The sequence below is a fragment of the Megascapheus bottae genome, chromosome 8 (genome assembly GCF_031878675.1).
Source record: "Megascapheus bottae isolate mThoBot1 chromosome 8, mThoBot2.hap1, whole genome shotgun sequence".
Taxonomy (NCBI): Eukaryota; Metazoa; Chordata; class Mammalia; order Rodentia; family Geomyidae; genus Megascapheus; species Megascapheus bottae.
The window spans coordinates 7819737-7837057 of NC_143516.1; the positions used below are offsets into that span (position 1 = coordinate 7819737).

General features: G+C 40.5%; 1 long non-coding RNA gene across 1 annotated transcript in view; it reads left to right on the forward strand.

The window, feature by feature from the left end:
- The first annotated feature begins 6380 nt into the window (after positions 1–6380).
- Positions 6381–17321, forward strand: part of LOC150059501 (uncharacterized) — a 176417-nt gene continuing 165476 nt past the window's right edge. The window contains exon 1 of the long non-coding RNA XR_016536380.1: positions 6381–6448. This is a non-coding gene — a long non-coding RNA (uncharacterized LOC150059501). The remainder of the gene's footprint in view (positions 6449–17321) is intronic.

Here is a 17321-nt window from a genome sequence, read left to right on the forward strand (position 1 = left end):
ACTCTGGACCTGGGTGTTATTCCTGAGCTCTTCAGCTCAACACTATTGCTCCAGCACTTGAGCGACAGTGCCACCCACTTCCAGCTTTCTGTATTTTATTGTCAGGGGTTGCAGTTACGTTCATCACATAGTAGATACATTACTTCTTGATTTCTGATGGTTTAATTGGACATGAGTCTCCCAGACTTTTGTGCCCAGGCTGGTTTTGAACTGCAATCCTCCGATCTCAGCCTCAGGATTACAGATGTGAGCCACATGCACCCGTCCAGTATTCATCATTTTATCAGTGTTAAATATTGCAAATCTTTCTCTAAGGAAGTTTTGCTAGTATCCAGCCTCTTCTACAATCATGAGTGTTCTGAATAGAAGTCCCCTGTTACAAGCAACACACCACCCACTGTCCATTGCCTCTCACTTTTTCCACAGAGATAGAGCAGATTATCATTTCCAGTACAATCCAGGGCAGAACTCACATTATAAAACATTATCCCCAGATGAAAACAGATGCTTTATGCTTTATCCATAGGTCTTACAACTATGACTTCAATATTTATTTGTAAGTAGCCTAGTGTGTTTGAAATACGAGAGAGAGAGAGAGAGAGAGAGAGAGAGAGAGAGAGAGAGAGAGAGAGAGAGAGAGAGAGAGAGCGCTGTTGTACTTTTTCTGATGATAAGTAATTTAGGATGAACTCAGAATTTTAATCGCCTCTGTAGCAAAGTATATAAATAAAAATCTGATTTATGAGCCCACATTATGCAGAAATAAAAGGTATTCAATTTGGTAATGTGCATCTAATCCAAATTGATTGTGTTCAGCCCTAGAATCCCAACCACTAAATTATCATTTATGTTTGCCCGTTAATAAACATCACAGATTGTCTCGTGGTGCTTTTCATCCTTTGAGATGACTTTTGTCATCCTGGTGCATCTTCAAATGATAATGCAGGCCAAAGAATACTACTTCTTAGTGGTAACATTGCCTGCCTGCTTTTGATAACCCAGGAAAACTGCCGTGTTTGTTTCATTGGGTGATGTGTGGAGCAGAAAGTAGTGTAGTTAGATATTCAGGATCCCATGGATCCTATAACTACGTTGTAGGATATTTGAAATTAGCATAGAGAGGGATGCCTCATAGAATAAAATAAAGGTCTTCCAATTTAATCCTGTCATCCAGAAGAATCATTCTAGTAGTTCATACAGAATCCAAGAAAACTGCATTAGTAACAAAACACTTGGGCTAAGAGAAGGCACTCATCATAGGAGACCTACACAAAGAATTTGGCATCCAGTAGAAATGGGAACACAGGGAATGTGTTTTAATTGAACTAAGTTAGAAACTTCAAGATCAAAAGATGCATCAGTGTAAAAGAAAATCTGATACACTTTTGTAAAAATTGGAATATGTGGGGCTGTATATTAGTTAATTGATAAAATGCTGGCCTAGGGTTAATTACTTCCTGAGTTCAAACTGTAGCACTGAGAAAAGAAGGTGAGGGGTAGGAAGAGAGGAAGGGAGGAAGAGGAAAGGGGGAAGAAAAGGGAAGGGAAAGGAAGGGAAGGAAGGAAAGGGAAGGGAAGGGAAGGAAAAGAAAGAAAAGGGAAGGGAAAGAAAAGGAAAGGGAAGGGAAGGGCCAAAATCCAAGAACAAGTACCAACCAACGTGTGATCTCAAAGGTGAAATTGTTATGGAAACAAAGAAAATGCTAACAACTAAATAATAAAGACCTGGAAGCGTTTCAGAGAAAATAATTTTAATGCTACAATTCTTGAACTCAGAGGAACTCACCATGGAGGTGTAGATATTCTCTGACCCTGGGCACGTGTTTGCTGTTGTCCTGCTGAACAATGTGAGTGAATATAAAGGTAGAAACCCTTCCTCCTGCTGGAAACAAAGCTCAGAATCTAGGGAATGAACCTAGACATCACAAAACAGAAGTAACAACTTAGCAGGGAACAAGAACTGCATTGTTGTTTGCAGATGGCAAGTGCTATGAGGTACAACGGAAACTAGAGAGAGTACAATGGCATGTGTGTCCTGCGAAGACATGTTCATAAAATTGAACCCATGCCTCGGAGAAAGACGACATGCAGAGTCTGGGCTGGAGAACCTGGAGCAGGAGATAATGAGGCCAATGGGCGCTGTGTCCCAGAGTAACTAATTGTCCTCTAAAAGAATGAACACTGTTCCAACTAACCAAGAATATTCTTGGATTTCCAAGGAAAGCAATAGTGCTAGGAACAAATGGAATGTCTTGTGAAGCATGAGTTGATGCAATAAGATTAATAAGATTTAAAAGATGCATACATATGAATGAAAGAAGAGAATGAAAGACGGGCATGTATAAAACAGAAGAAAAAATATGAGGAACTCAGAAAAATAAATCTATGTAGAAGGAAGTCTTTTTTTTTCAGTTAGAAATCCCTCCTCTCCTTGACAGATTACCTATTCAACAAAGGAAGAAGAAAGAAAAGCTGTAACTTGTGTATTCATGTGTCACATGAAAAATAGAGATGAAGCTTTCTTTGCTTTTCAGTGTACAGGCAAAAAGACAAAATATCCTGGTGATAAGAGAACTAGGCTACTGAGAAAACTATTGGAAAACCCATTCTGCCCTCTCCTGGGACAAAATGAATCAAGGCTGCAATGCACAGAGGGTGGTAACTGGCCCTGGATCAAGGGCAATCATACAATTTATCATCCACACCAAGACACTCTGGAGTGGCAAAGGAGGTGCCTAAAAATTACACATGCATCAGCCTGCTATATGCATGACCAGGAGCGTGAGCTAAGCTATTCTGTAAGGACCTGGACTCCACATGAATTCCTGGGAAGGGACCACGAAGCCATGCTGGCTTTGAAGCTCAGCTGAGAAGCTAATGTGTGGGCAATATCAAATCACCGTGGGAACAAATCTTTAGTACAGAGATCCAGATAATTGAATTGTAAAGATGGAAATGAGGACCACGTATTAGCATAAGAGCAGTAAAATCATCCTTGAAAGTTGGGATCCTGCCCCTTGCCTAAAATTCAAGAAGTACAAACAGGGAAAAAGGCAGGGTCCAGACCCCCTCTGTGGGTGGGTGTGGACCATGTTAGTAATGTATACAGGGCGGGGGACCTTGGGTAGGAGTGAAAATGAGAGCCCAAGAACACAAATCGGGACTCAGGTGGGGAAGATGCGTGATTCGGAGCACTGAGTGGTCCGCCTGGGTGGAGCTGCTTTGTGGATGGAAGTCGGGAAGGAACAGAGATCCCACTCAGGGATGAGAGGTGAGAGAGCTGCAAGGTGACAGCTGACTCTAGTCATTCAAAGCAGAAGTCCAACATGCTGGCTATTGCTTTTCTTAGAACCCCAGTCTGTCATAGGGGTTACATGGGGGAGTCAGCTGACAAGCTTTGTAAAAAGTAACTGTGACTGGACCTCACCAATGTTGATGAAACAGCACTCCTTCAGTGAAGGAATCTGGGCACTGATAACTAGACATATTCTAAGAACATGTAGGATATTTCTAGACAGTTCTAGAAGCTGGAGGAGGAAGCCTGAAAGATTCAAGAGAGAAATAACTCCTAGGTCAGAGAACTGAAGGCAGTTAATTCTGTGGAAAGCACAGAAGGCATGACGACTGGCTCATAATCACTCCACAGCTCCTGAGTCAATGACAAGGTGATGGGAATCTGATCAGTCCTAGGCCCAGCTATCTGCACATATGATTCCAAAAGTGCACACAAAAGAGATGCTAGTCACGCTTGTCAGGCTTACCAAAGACTACCAGGAAGATACCTGTGGTCAGTCCAAGTTGGGTGTGCATACCAACACCATGGAGAACAGGAATCAGAGGACTCAGAGGCTAGACTCCTGTTTGGTCTTTTGGAAGGAAGTATAAGGAAGCAGGGGTCTGGTGAGGGAGGGCATACTGTCATTACGTAATTGGACATGCAAGCAATATTTTTTGACTGTCAGGGGGCTTGAACTCTGGACCTGTGTGTAGTCCCTGAGCTCTTCAGCTCAAGGCTAGCACTCTACCACTTGAGCCACAGTGCCACTTCTGGTTTTCTCATGGTTAATTGGAGATAAGAGTTTTCCAAACTTTTGGCTGGCTTTGAAGAATGATCCTCAGATCTCAGCCTCCTGAGTAGCTAAGATTACAGGTATGAGCCACCGGCACCTGGATTCAGCAATGTTTACTTAGGCAGGCAGAAGTATGGGGCAAAGAAGGAGCCAATATCCATGTGAGCTCTCAAGGTGGTGGGAGGTGTCATATGACATGTATAGTGTTCTGCCACTGGCTGTTCAGCTCTGTGACAGCAGAAGGTCTTGTTGTTTGCCTCCCTCCATTGTGCCCATCTGGGTATGGTGTGAGAGAAATTGTTTAGTCAGGGGATATGATGGCTTAGGTGTACCTGGCCAGCCACCAGCTGACCTCATCAAGGCTAGTTTTTATTTTGTGATCAGTGACTTCGCTGTATGTGATCCTGTGGTTCCTCTGAGGTCAAAGGTGTGTGAGAAGCCTCAAGACAGCAAAAGACCTTCCCTGAGGTTTTCCTGTCATGGTTAAATATACAAATGCCATTGTCTCACTAAAGATCAAGTTTTAATGCAGAGGACCTTCAAATTCTTTGAGTCCAACACACTTTTTTTTTTTGCAGTCCTGGGGCTTGAACTGAGGGCCTGAGCACTGTCCTTGGGCTTTCTCAAGACTAGCGCTCTACCACTAGAGCCACAACACCATTTCGAGCTTTTTCTGTGTATGTGATACCGAGGAATTGAACCCAGGTCTTCGGGCATGCTAAGCAAGCATTCTACCACTAAGCCAAATTCCCGGCCCAGCCTATTTATTTTTTAAATGGAAGACATTGTGTTTTGTGGATTTTATAGCCCCACTAACTAGAGCAACTGGATTATGGCTATGTTAGAGGTCCAAAAATGTTAGTACTCAGTTCCACAGAGATATTAACACACATTGTTTCTTTGTTTGTCTACTGTCCACAAAAAATGGTAAAATGCTGATCCTAGAACTGCTAAATGTCACCCTGTGGAGACAGCCAGCCTGGGCTGTAGGCCTGTACAAGTGAAATAAAGCTGAAATATACAAAATGAAGAAATGCCAAGTATTTTCACACCATAAAACTATAGCCAACCATACTCAGCACGAATCCCTTGAACATTCAGTGACATAACTAAAGAAAATACGTTTTTTTAGTTCCTGTTAGTGTAAGCTGGTTAGAGTTGTGTTGCTAGATTGAAGGAAGCAGCCAAAAAAAAAAGCTTGCCATTTCTATTCTTGATAAAGACTTAGTAGTTCGTATTTAGCTCTGGTCTATCTACAAATGTACATTTATTAAAGGTCTTAGGAAAGTCACTTAAAAATATATCTTTTACCTTACATTGGCTTTCCAAACATAAAAAGGTCATCTTATGTCTCCCTGTTCCCTAATGGTTGGGGAAAGTAAACTGAATCCAGTGCCACAGAGAATGTTCATAATGTTAAGGCGAGCAGTGCCTCTTAAAGGAAATACTCTTTTGTTTTGAATCTGTTAAGACAATGCATGGCTCCCCCCACACACACACACACCTGAGCAGAAGGACAGGTGTCTTCTCTCCTTCTCTCTGGGGGGAGGGACTTCTACCTTCTCTAGAATGATCATGAGAGTTGAAATACAAAACACAAGTGACATCAGGGCTGGCTCCCCATGGAAGACTCTTTCTTCAGGGGTGGCCTGCTGGCTGAGTGTCCATGGCTGCTCCTGGGATTTCCTGTCTTCTTTATTCACTTCTTCTTTAATAATCTATCTGGAGTCTCGGCTTCAAAACCAGCCTGGACCAGCTCCCATCTAGACTTAGGTCATGACTTTTAGGTTGTACCTCTGTCCATTCAGAAACAAGTCTGAAGACTCTAAGTAAAAGTCTCCATTAGGCTGACCACAAAACTACATGGCTTCAACTGTGCTCTGCATAGTTACTAGTCTTCTCTCAGTATCTCAGATGAGAAGAGACAGATTTCCTACTGGCTGAGCGTCATGCTTTGGTTTATTTTACTTAAACTTTCTCCTCTTCTCACAAAGAGGGAAGTATCTGACTGCTTGTCTATTCTACCTTCACTGCTCATAAGCACTAGAGCAGGAAAGAGAGCAAGGTTCATAATTTGTGTTATCTTATGCCATAATTTCCTTTCTAAACCCCTATGATCCTTAATGGTGAACTTCTTTCTCCTACACTAAAGAAAACATTACATACTGGGTCTTCTCATTGACTAAATGATTTACATGAGCAAATCATTTTCTCAAGGCTGTTATCCTCCTGGGAAAGATACTGTCTTGCCCAGGTTGTCTCGTTTTCACTGGCTTTTCTTTCTACCTTTCAGCTTCAACAAAGCCGAATGTCACTTTGGACAGATGGATGCTGAAGTGCATCAGGGCACTGGTCTCACGCCCGCTGAAACACCAAACGTAAGTGCAGTAAACTCTTAGAACTCTCCCGTGGCTCAGCCACAGAGCTGCTTCTCCAAAGGTGTTTTCACGTAAGTGTGCTCCAGTGTTTTGGGAAATAACAAACAATAATCCCACGAGATGAGGGTCATTGCTTTTCTATTAATGAGAGATAAGTCTTTAAAAGGATGAGAAATTTGAACAAAGTCTCACTGCCAGAAGCAGAGCCAAATAGGAATTTGAGTTGATTTAAATCAATGTCCACATTAATAACCATCCTACATGACTCAAGATTGGGAAAGGAACTGATATTTTTTATGAATCAAATTGACAGTTTCCAATGAGAATATATCTAAATTTTAAGTCAAATAGGGTAAAATACAATGGGCATACAGATAGAGTGAGACTTCAGTTTTAAGAGTAATAAGTCATTTGTATATGAATCAGATAAACAATTCCAGTGTGCTTAGTTAACTATAAACTCTGTATACTATCAACCTAATGTGAGTATCAAAGTACATAAATAAGGATTAGGGGAGAAATCATGAAGAAATAAGAGCGTGAGAGTGTCTTTGGGGTTTTTTAAATTGCTATTTTAAAGAGGTGTACAAATAGTTGACAATTCCATAAGTCAGATAATGAGTACAAATACTGCTTTGGCAATTTCATTGCCTTCACTTTTCCCTATTTTCCCCTCCCATCCCTACCCACAAGTTACATAGCTCATTTTTACACAGAGCATATTGAATACAGTGAACATGTTTGCTTACCCTTCTTTACATTCCTGTCCCCTCTCCTTCTCCTCCCCACCACCACCACAAGAAGAAGAAAAAAACAAACCAAACAATCATGTTTCCATGCCTAGAAATTTGTTTTGATAAATAACATTTTAGACGTTCAGAGCAGGGATATCTTTGGATTTCTCCCTTACATATACCTTCCTTTATTCGGTTTATGTGTAAATGTGTAGATTTTCATATAAATTATCGGTCTAGTTACATTTACATCTAGCTTTCAGATATGAGAAAGAACTGTACCATTTGTATCTCTGAGCTTGGCTTACCTTGCTTAACATGATTTGTTCCTGCTTCATCCATTTCCCTGCACATGACATAGTATTGTTCTTTCTAATGGCTGTGCAAAATTCCATTGTGTGAACTTACCACAGATTAGTCATCCACTCCTCTATTGTAGGACATCTGGGCTTTTCTGTTACGTGGCTACTATCAATAATAGTGCAGCAATGAACATAGATGTACAAGTATCTTTACTGTATCCTGACTTGTAATGTTCTGGTTAGATGCCCAATGCTGGATTAAAGGGAAATTCTATGTTTAGTTTTTGAGAATTCTCCAGTGGTTATACTAGTTCACATTCTCACCAACAGTGCATTAGAACTCCTTTTCCTCCCCATCCCCACCAGCATTTGTTATTGTTTGAATTCTCAGTGTCTTTGGAATATTTTGTCTTTGGCAATACGAAATTTGATTCAACTCAGAACTCAAAGAATCTCCTCCCACTAAGGAAATAACCCAAAACAGCCTGTAAACCACCTATCGAAAGATACTCAATGCTGCATATTTGAAAATCACCTGGCCTGGGGGACTTCCCACGGGTCTCTGCAGATCTGCACTCTTTCCCTCCTTTTCTCTCCCAGGACAGATGTGGACAGTAACAACAGGAACCTGGATCCCTGTGGTTCTTTGGGGTTCATATAGGCAGAAGTAGTAGATGAGCTGATTGGGAGGGAAGAGACTGAGGTCAGACTTTAGCCACAACCCTTCCTTCCTCTGTCTTCTTTCTTCATCTGAGGGCAGATACAGCCTCCACCATTCACATAACCATCTTCATTCTTTCCTCAGAAAAGAAGTTCAATTGCATCTCCATCCTGTCATATTGCAGGCCTTAGGGTGGAACTAGTAACAGCAGTAATACCCGCTTTGGGGTTTTGCCCATCGCTTTATATATAACCTTTTCATTCAGACCACCAATTGCTCACCAGGAGTGTGTTACTTGTTTCCTTCTGGAATCCCTACCGATTCCATTCATGATGTAAAGAGGCTGTTAATGTCAGGAAAATCCAAATGGCCTGTAAGCTATCAATGGAAAAAATGCTAAACATCATCATCAATCACAGGCCTGACAAATAAAACCAAAGGGATGAAATTCTGCATGCATTACATTGGCAGAATGTAAACACTTGATATTAACAAGGTTTTGACAAGATCCTAGTAGAGTGGAACTCTCATGAACTAGTGGTGGGATCGCAATTTGATATGACATCTTCAGATAATAATTGCTTCTTTCCTGGGAAAGCCAAATGTCCATACCTTAGGTCCTAACTAGCCCACTTACAGGGATGAGCAAGAATGTGCATTCTACCCATGCCATAAGAGAAATGAATCCCGGAAACAAACAACCCAAACATCTATGGGCAGAAGAGTGAATTAATAAACCATGGGCTGCTCACAAGATGAAGTGCTCTCTAGCAATGAAAAATAAACAAATGCATGAAAGCCACAGACACAAACATAGTTGAAGTTCAAAACACGATGTTGAACAAGAAAAGCAATTTCAGAACATCTGCAGTATGATTCTGTTTTATAAAGTCGAAAGGCATGCAAAACAGATGAGATCTTATTTAAAGGATACAGATATATGCGGTAAATCTATAAAGACAAGCAAGGGAGTGATAAATTTAAAAAATGTGGAAACTGTTTACTTCCAATGTATGCTGTATTATGAACTAGAGCCAAGAACTTTGTTGAAGCTGGGAAATTCTCTCCTAAGCTGGGGAACAGTTTCATTATGCCTTACTTACTATATTTTGCCTGTTTTAACTATTCTGTTGTATATATTCAAATTTTTGAACAAAATATCAAAGAAAAAATATTTTAAGCCTACCATAAAAGTTTACATGAGATAGTTTTTAGCAGGTTATGAGTAAACTATAACATTGTAGTAGTTTTATACTATTTCCTAACAAATGCCCACCAACTTAATGGCTTAAAACATACATTTGTGGCCAGGAGTTTGGCCTAGTGGTAGAGTGCTGGCCTAGCTCAGTACCACATACATAGAAAAAGATGGAAATGGTGCTGTGGCTCATGTGCTAGAGTTCTAGCCTTGAGAAAGCCCAAGGACAGTGCTCAGGCCCTGAGTGGAAGCCCCTGAGCTCAAAAAAAAATACAGTTGTGTTTATATTTTCTATGGGACAGCCTTTAAGAGGCTTTTGTTGATTTCAGGGAGGATTTCCTTGACAACTCAAATTTCACTGTTCTCTACTGTTTTCTGTTTGTACCTATCTTCATGGTACCTGTCACAGGTGCAATGACATATCTGTTTGTCAGTTATCTGTCCCCTACTCCCAGACTCAAAGCTCTGTGAGGACAGAGACCTCCCTTTGTATATAGGTGGTGCCAGGAGATGGTTCTGGCCACAGGATGAATCAGCAGGGACATGGGACATGGGACATGTTTGGGACCAGTTAGCCACAGCCAGTTTCAGAGCTGGAGGTAGAGATGAAGTCATAAAGTGCTAGAAAATCAAATTTGCTCCACCTCTATTCTAAACGTACCTCTGCCATTAGGACCTTTTTTTAGTCCTAGTTCTGAGACTTGAACTCTGAGTCTAGATGCTTTCTTTGGGCTTTTATGCTCAAAGCTAGCACTCTACCACTTGAACCCACAGTATTACTTCTGGCTTTTGGGGGGTTGATTGTAGATGAGAGTCTCTCAGACTTTCCTACCTGGGCTGGTTTTGAACTGCAATCCTTAGATTTCAGCCTCCTGTGAATCTAGGATTATAGGCACCCAAGACTCTCTCCTCCTTTCCATATCATTGGAGACCGAACTCATTATCATTCTTAAAGGACAAGTGCCTTATCCCTTGAACCACATATCCTACTCTACCCCAGGATCTTTGCTTTTTGTTTTCAGATAAAAATCTCCTTCTTTTGTCTGAGGTGGCTCAAACTTCAATGCCCCTACTGTGTGTCTCCTAAATCTCTGGGATTGCAGGCCCTACCACTATCCTGGCCCTGTCATGACCTTTTGAAACTACCTTTCCAGATTATGGAGCCACAATTGGGACAAGGGCCTCCAATTTATATCAGACTTCCATGCAAAAAGAAAAAAGAAACAAACAAACTTCTGTGATGTTATACCATCTTGCATAAGAGCTCAGATTACATTTCCACAATGCCATGCCCTACATCTTCACTAGCCTTCAGAAAGCAGGTCTAGGACATTTGTACGGGAAAGGGAATGTGGGAGGAAAGGAAGGAGGAAGCAAACAGAGGACAGAAATAAAGAGGAGAACGGAAGGGAGAGATGAAAGAGAGAAAAGGAAGAAAGGAAAGGTGAGAAGGACAGGAGGAGAGGAGGGGAGTGGAAAGAAGAGTGAGAAGGGAAGAAGGGAGGGAGAGTCAGGAAGAAGTTATCACTAATCCCTCAAAGAGGTGCCCTGTGTCTGGACGGGTTGTTCACTCAGCATGTGCACTGGGACCAGACCCGCCTCACTTCCCCTCACTTTGGAGCCAATGGACCTGAAGCCTAGCACTACCGCTGCTTCCAGAGATGGCCTTGGAAAAGTCACACCCTTCTCACCCTTTTTCTGTTCAGCTAGTCGGTAAAATAAAGATAACAACAGGGATTTTTAAATATTTTTTATATTATCTTTAAGTAGTTGTACAAAGGAACTGCCTTTTAACAAAGCAGTTTAGTAATACAATATAACTTGCTCCCTGTCACCCTTTCCAACCTTCTCACACATCCCTCCTCTGTTCATCCCTTCCCTTGCTCCTCTTAATTTTGTAGGGTATACATAGGATTCTTGATTGCCATTTCCACTTTCCTCTTCTCTTCAATTGCCCATCCCTCTCTCCTTGACCCCACCCCAACCCTTTCAATTAGGGATAATAAGATTTTTCTCGCCAATTTAGCATGGTCATTGTGACTTCATTGCAAAAATCTCAAATGCTTTACAACCTCTAAATTAATATGCGAATGGGAAGTATGAGTGTGTTTCACTTCCTCGGGCTTTATTTTGAGATAAACCGACTAGACACTAGTTACAGTGAATAAATAACAGAATGGGGAAAAGAAGAGCTACACCAATGAGTCAATGAGTCAATCTTGCTTCTATATAGAAATATATATTTGGCCTAATCAAAACATTTTCCTATTTGTTTACTAATGATGAAATAATATGTTTTCATTATCTAGAGTAACTCTGCTGTGGAAGGAACAGTATTCAATTAATGGGTAACTTATACATCTTTCCCCTCAGGCTTTGTGCTCCTATTACTGTAAAGGTGGTAGAGGTTGGAACAATGAAGTGTAGAATAGTGGCCTAAATAGACTCACTGGAAGAAGAAGGATTGAAAATCTAGGCCACTCGAATGGAAACATCAAACTTCTCCATGGATTATCAGGAAAAATAGAAGCTTAAGTAATCTAGAGCCATACACTGCAAAGATCAAAAAAAACTTTTCCAGTTTGAAAACATCAATAGAAAGATGGCCATTGTGCCAGCAACAGTGTGATAAAGGCCCACCATATTAAACTGACACTTGTGAAATAAATCCTCTTTTCTATCAATTCTGTGTCCAGACTATTAGAGTAGTAATAGAAGGACTGAAATCTCTCTGAATTCTAAATGAATATCCTTAGTTGGGAGGTGATGAACATTAAGATAAGTAGGCACATTTATTTAGTAATTAGAGCCACATTTTTAAGATCTTATTCTATATGTGTTTATTCTGTACTCACGGATGAATAACTTAGACTGACATCTCACATATGAACAGGCATTCTCCATCTACTCACAATGAACGGTGTTCATGGAATGGAGTTTCTAGCCTAGGCTCCAGCAGATACCCCTGGAAGACAAGCAGTCACATTTTTAAGCATCTATCTAGTTGTGTGGCCATTTTATTTTGACATATCCATATTTATTTACCAGGTACCCTGAACACATTCCCCCCAACATTGCTCTTCTTCCTCTGCTTTTTCAAAACAATTTCACTAGGTGTTTATAGTTCTACTTTCACACATGCATCCAATCTGTTGGTCTTTGACAATACTGGCCCTACTTTACTTTTCTTTTGCCCTCCTTTCTCCAACCACCCCTTAGAGGACCTATTTTATATTCTGGTTATTCATATTTTACGTGTTTGGAAATTGTTTAAAAACATCTCACTAAGATATTCCATACATGCATCTATTATATTTATCAGATTAATTCCTTTACTAATCTTTTTCCTTCTGTCCTAACCCTGCTATGCAATTTTTCAGCTGCACTCATTATTGACATCTTGATACACTGATGTAATATATTTAAATATCATCACCATCTAATAATCGTTCTTTTCTCTCCCACATATATAATCCCCTCAGTCACATAATTATAAACATATTCTTAGATTCTGAATGCATGTATATGTGTGCGTACCAAAACCTCTGTCCTTCTACAACTGACTTATTTCACTTCATATGATGATCTTTAGTTCCATCCATTTTCCTACGAGTGACATGATTGACATTTCTTTCTGCAGAATGAAATTCCATTACTCTTTTATGTACATGTGACACATTTTCTCAATCCATTTATCAGTTGTGAGGCCCTGAAATGTTTCCATAGCCTGGCTATCATGAATAATGCTTCAGTGAACATGGATGTGTCAGTGCCTCTCTCTATTATATCCTGACTTACATTCCTTTAAATAGTTTTCTTTTCAGTTTTCTGAGGAACCTCCACCCTGATTCCCACAGTGTTGTTCTGTTTACATTCCTATCCTTGATGTCTAAGGGATCTTTTATTCTCTGCTATGTTGCTAGCAGTTGTTCCTCTTTGTGCTACTGAAAATAGCCATTCTGAGAAAGAAAACAGAAAAATAATTTCATTCACAACAGCCTCCACATTAAAAAAAAATAAAGCAATACCTAAGAGTAAACTTAATAGAGGTGAAAGACTCTACAATGAAAACTGTCTAACTTTCAAATAAGAATTGAAAGACACCAAAAGATGGAAAGGCCTTCCTAGGTTCATTCATCAGCATAATTAATTTCAAGGAAACAGCCACACTATCTAAAGCAATCAATAGGTTCAATTCAAACCCTACCAAATTCCCAAGAGCCTAAACAGCCAAAGCAGTCTATAGGTTAAAAAAGAAAACACACAATATTGGTGGTATCAAAATACCAGACTTTAAAGTATACTATAAAACCATTGTAACGAAACACCTTCTTTTAATTTACCTTCTGCATAGAATGTCTCACGAAGGCTATGAGTTAAGCTGATCTTCAGCTTGGTATTCTTGGGAGGAGATGAAATACTTCAAAGATGGAATGTAGTCAAGGGCCTGTACATCATGGAGGTCTGACCTTGAAGCAGAAAATGGAATCTCAATCCTTTTGTTCTTTTTATTCTTCCTCCTCCTTCTCCTCCGCCTCCTTCTCCTCTTCTTCATCCTCCTCCTCCTCCTCCCCCCTGCCTTCTTCCTCCTCCTCTTCCTCCTTCTCTTCCTCCTCCTCTTCATCTTTTTATATTCCTTTGATGGTAATTGAATGCAGGGCCCCACATAATTCACTTGGGGATATTAAATTTTAAATCACCCTGACTCTGCAACCAATGAAAACAAATTCAGTGGTTTTGACCTTGAAATACAGGCAATCAGTTCTTCTAGTTTCTGGATGGAAACAATAAACTCAACCAGAATACCGAACTCTTCACTTTACCCCATTCATTTTATCGTATGTTAAAATAAGAGTCTTGGTTTGTGATATGAACTCAACTTGAGAATTAAGTCACACAGGAATAAGAGTACTGAAGTCCCTTGGAAACAACTCCTTTTTGCCACTCATTTGACATTGACATTTGCTCTCACCAAGGCTTTGATGACCTGGAGTTCAGGGACTCTGCTTCCCCTGGGGCATGTCTTCATTACAATACTTCCCCAATCTCCAAAAATACCTCTGCATCTTTTCTGGAATCAGAGGTCACAGACTCTTTTGGCCACCCACTCTCGTCCAGTTTTCTACCTGTGAAACATCTTCAGCTCTCAGCTCATTTGCAGACACAAGGTAGGTGAGAGGTCAAAGATGAGCTCATTAAGCCTTCCCGAGTTCAGGTGAACGCTTCCTTCTTTCCTGGGACTACCTTTGATAATTCAGCTTTTAGGTGTCCAGAGGGAAGTCACCTTCCAGAATCCTATTACCACATTTTTTAAGTCAAAAAGGGTTTTATATATATATATACAAGTTTAATTTCTATCTAGGGAGAAGAAGCCATCAAGTTGCTTAGAAATTTTATTGAGTTCTAGTTATTATAGTAATAATTTTCAAATACAATAGCCTATATTAACATTTTTGTTATATTTACAGAGCTGTCTTAGTAGTCATAAAAGTATATTTTAAACTTTAGTTTAATAAGTGAGTCCACTTTTTCCAGAAGGCAGAAAATGTACAGCCAACTAGGTGTTTTCTTAGTTCCTATAATTGGTCATTGGCTTTATTTCTAGGCAGTGAAGCCTGACTAAGGGGTTTCTTATGGACTTATGAGGTGGGGTGAGTCAGGGAGTGAGGTAAGCCCTATGTAACTAAAGGGAAAGTCTTACCACCTTCCAACACATTCAGCCGTGAACTGATGAAGAATTGCCTGGGTTCCAAAGTCACAAAATGAGTCTGTATAGCACAAGACAAGATGACAGACTCCTTCAGTAATTGCTTAAACCATCGAGATCATACAAATTATCAGGACATTACATTAACCGATCCATTTTGCACACCGTAGCCTCAAATATTCAAGAATAAACCTAAGGGTACAGCAGACCATTCTTACCATCTCTGGCTTTAATTTACACCCTTCCTAAGCTGAGTGAAGGTCTAACTTGCTGAGTCTTAATAAATATCTGCTGAATAGCAGTTCTTGTTTGTGGCTGTGGAAATTAAATATATGGGCTCAGGGACCACACTGTATCAGTACTTTGATAGGCTCTAACTCACCTAATGGGTTAGGTTGCCCATTCAATTGACTGGGCATGTTCTGGCTAGAAAATTTTGAGGCTGCTAAGAAGAGAAATTCATTATAAGAACACTGCCAAACTGGGTGCCAGTGACTCATGCCTATAATTGTAGCTTGTTGGGAGGCTAAGGATTATAGTTTGATGCCAGAATGGACTAGAAAAGCTTGTGACTCCTTCTTAAGTCACATCTGGACTTGGTGGCTCATATTGGTCATTGGTAGCAATGTGGGAAGCTGAGTTTGGGAGGAAGATAGTTCCTTCCAGAAAAGTTTGCAAGACTCCATTCCAGGAGATAAGCTGACTGAAGTGGTACACACATTATTCCAACATCTACAAGAAGCCTAAAAGTAGGTGTGGCATGGCTCAAGAGCTTTTCTGAGTAGAAAGGAAGAACGTCATAAAAACAACCAGAGAAGTAGAGCTCTATGGTAGAGTATCAGACTAGCAAAAGTGTCAGACTTGAATTCAAACTCTACTACAACCAAAATTCACCATCATCATCACCACCATCATCACCATCATCATCATCTAGACCTACACATTTTTTGTTGTTGTCGGTCATGGGGCTTGAACTCGCGGCCTGGGCATTGTCCCTGAGCTATTCAGCTCAAGGCTACCGCTCTACCTCTGGGCCTGATATTGTCCCTGAGCTCCACTCTACCCCTGGAGCCACAACCCCACTTCCCATTTTGTAGTGATTAATTGGAGATAAGAATCTCACATCCTTTTAATGCTCTGGCTGGCTTTGAACCATGATCCTCAGATCTCAGCCTCCTGAGTAGCTAGGATTACAGGCATAAGCCACGACGCCCAGCAAGACTTACATATTTTTAACATCAGTATGAAAAGTCCTCTAGATTATGTGGTCTTTAGCATGATTCTCTACATTAATACATTCTCAAAGTAAGTGACACAGTTTCAAACACTACATACCGTTCAAGGGTCAAGGGCAGAGATACATGCTTCGTGGTTTGCATTCTGTCTTGTTGGAAACATTTCATTCCTTCTATATGGTTGATACTGGGGCTGCCTTCTTCATGCTATATGAAAGATTATTTTTCAAGTATATCTGACTGTTGTGAATTCTACAGATTCTCTTGCTAAGTTTTACTGCTCATGATTTAGAGTTGGAACACTTGCCCTTGTTTATTTATATTTCAGGTCTCTTTTCCCCCTGGATTATCAGGCAGATGATGACTGGAAAGGAAAATCAGTCTTCCTCTGTCAATTATTTACTACAAAACACTCACAACCCATGTCAGGAAACGGCTTATGCTCTCCACATACATCTCTATAATTTTTTGTTCCACATATCATAAAATATTAGACCAATTATTTTACCCTTATAAAGTGGCTCATTTCCCATATTTCTCTAATGTGCTTAGAGATAGGAAGGGTAGTTTCTTTAACTCAAGGTTCAGTTTGTTACTATAAATTAGACCAAAACTGGTAAGGGTGAGGCAAAATTGCACAAAGGGGTCATCAAATTCTCATCCTTTGCATCTGTACTATTCAACTTGTCTGCATCTTGTCTCATGGTACTCTTTGTAGGTTTCTTTTTTTATTTGTTTGCCTATTTTTGTGAATAGAGGAAGCTTTAGCAACCTGGGTTGCAAAGCTGTGTGTAAATCGTGTCACCTGGGCAGGCGCCCCATGCAGGTTGCTGAGGACAGTGTCTGCCTGTGGAGACACACCACAGAGCAGACAACCCTACCACACCTTTGCCTTTGCTTTGCCTCTGGAGATGCAAACACGCATGGGATGGCAGGGCTAATGAGTGCCGATTCCAACAGCAATAAAATGAGATAAAAACCGTATCCTTCTGACAGTGTTGTCTGGGCACAAGTGGGCTGTATTTTTAGTCTCTAG